Source organism: Anoplophora glabripennis, unplaced genomic scaffold (genome assembly GCF_000390285.2).
Source record: "Anoplophora glabripennis isolate ALB-LARVAE unplaced genomic scaffold, Agla_2.0 scaffold166, whole genome shotgun sequence".
Classification (NCBI taxonomy): domain Eukaryota; kingdom Metazoa; phylum Arthropoda; class Insecta; order Coleoptera; family Cerambycidae; genus Anoplophora; species Anoplophora glabripennis.
The window spans coordinates 19,452-21,951 of record NW_019416519.1 but is presented as its reverse complement, the minus strand read 5'-3'; the positions used below and the strand labels follow the sequence as shown (position 1 = coordinate 21,951).

Genomic DNA, 2,500 nt, shown 5'->3' with positions numbered 1-2,500 from the left:
ATAAATAAAGAGACTATACAGGGTGATTCAGTCATAATGTCATTAATTTTAAGAGCAGATAGAGAAAAATGAGTATAATACGATGGCCTGATTAAAAAAAAAATTAAATGCATATTTAAGCAGAAAAAAAATATTTTCAAATCATTATTTAACCCCCTTTTCAGGCTGTTACCGGTTGACGTCAGTCGGTTATTCAGAATTTGAGCACGGCTACGATATGAACAACTCGCCCTAGATGCAACGTTGCCATATTTATATATTTTCGCACATATAAAGACAATAAATAAACGGTTTGCTCACGTCAGCCAATAATAATTTAAAATGCTATAACTTATTTTTTATAATTATGCAATCAACACATTAAATTGTCATTGTTGCCCAGCAAGAACTTTGAGGAGGTCTGAGCATGCCTTGCCAAAAATCAGTTTTTATTAACATCATAATGTTAATTTTTTAATTTGCTGTAAGCCTTCGGGCAAATGTTCAAATACATTACCGTTACCGTCTATGCACAAGTGTACACGTTGGATAGATGAGCGGCGGATGCGATGGAATAAACCAGGGTTGTTACGTATTTCTTCAGCAGCATCTTCGATACAATTCCGCAACTGCTCTACATTCTCTACCTCGGTGTGATACACGACAGATTTCATATAACCCCATATACAAAAGTTCATAGGATTATGGGCCCTCATCTCCCTATCCACCGATTGGGACATTGATCGTCTAAAAAACTAAAAATCCACGGACATCGCGAGCAAAATGGACCGGATCTCCGTTGTGCATATACCACATATCCAGTAGCATCTGAAGGGGAATTCAATCAATTCTACTAAATATTGAAAGTAACGCGGCTCATTCAGATGTTCAGGTAGAAAATGCGGCCCAATTAAACGATCGCCATACTCCTGCCCATACATTGACACTGAACCTCCTCTGAAAGCTAAACCGAGTAGTGTGCGGGTTTTCATCTGACCAAATGTGACTATCATGGCTGCAAAGAAATTAGCTCTGTTTCACTTTAAATAAAATTTAATATTAAAGTTACAAAACTCCAAGAGTTCAAGTAATTTAAATTTCATTTCACAACCATTTCAATTTCATTACAGAAATAATGACATAAAAAAGGCCGACCTAGGCTAACCTGTATCAGGTCAATAAACTTTCTATTTGACCCACTTTTAATTTGCACGTGTACATGTGCATAGTCTAGGAGCCAGATAGGGTGCTGTGGTCAACAGAGTGCCTGACTGCAAACAACTTATTCGTAGTATTTTGAGCTCCTGAATCCAAAAAACTTGGTCGCAAAGCCTGAAAGTGTTGAGTTTAATTGTTATTGACAAATTAAATGTTTAAATGGCTGTAAAAAGTTTTTATTTTTATAGCTATTTACTATGTTAAATAATACAGTTTTAGTATTTCAATTTATTATTCAATATGCAGTTGCGTATAACCAAAGTTTACATAATAAATGTAAACTTTAGTGTAAATATAAACTTTGGTGTAACCTAGGTAGGTACTTATTGTTTTTGAGAAAGTAATATGTTTTTTACCTGTTTAAAATGTCAGCACAAGTAAAACAGCGTTCATCCGTCCAGCGCACTTTGTTTAAAAAATAAAAATAAAGTTAGCGTCTGCTGCACTTCAATTTAGCTGCAACTGCAAAATTCAAGACGATTGGGGAAATCAACTGGTTCTAAAGCTTGAACTTTTTGAAAATGGAACGGGTTGAATGAATACTCGCGCAATATCCGCCAAACTTTGGTTCTTGTGGAAATAGTAGGCTGCTCCTCGACTAAATTTAAAACAGCCTCTATCACATTAAGTCATTTTGTCGATGTCCTGCATGTTCGCTGTGCCGTATGGTACGATAGATGCAGTTGGAAAAATGCGGGATATATGGACGATGGTAGATTTGAATAAAAGCTTTAAATTGTTAATGGTTTTGTAACCATGTGTAGTGCATTTTGTGTATTCGGGTATTTAGTAGTGTGCCGACTTTTTTTATTTGATAAAATACGGTGTGCCTACAAACAGGTAACTACCTCTGCTTTATTTATTTTCTTTTAACGAAAGTTGGCTTCAAGAAGTCAGGCTTGTTAAAATATTCTGCACTAAGTTAATACAATTGTTAAAATTATTTATAATAAAATGCAGCATGCTCCTTTATTTACTTGAATACGTTTAACAGTAAATGTGAACCACACATTATGATGTGAACTTGGCAACGCTGTTCGCTTTAGCCGATAATTGTTCGTGACATTACGTTACAAAATTTTCCGAGTATTCGGGGATCGGCCAGGGCCGCCCTCGTAGCGGGAGTTATGGGTTCATTTCCTTCATTTTTAAGTCAGGTAAAAAATTTTTTTTCCGATTTTCTGTCTTTATTAAGCCTTCCAAATACGTGGTTAAAATAATGACATTAATAATAATAATAATAATAATAATAATAATAATGATAATGATAATGATAATGATAATGATAATGATAATAATAATA

The 2,500-nt window shown here is 34.6% G+C and overlaps 1 protein-coding gene across 1 annotated transcript in view; it reads right to left on the bottom strand.

Moving 5' to 3' along the window:
- The window catches only part of LOC108907018 (GRB10-interacting GYF protein 2-like), a gene marked incomplete at its 5' end in the record, with an annotated part of 22,797 nt that overhangs the window by 5,270 nt on the left and 15,027 nt on the right, over positions 1-2,500 (bottom strand). The window lies entirely within an intron of this gene.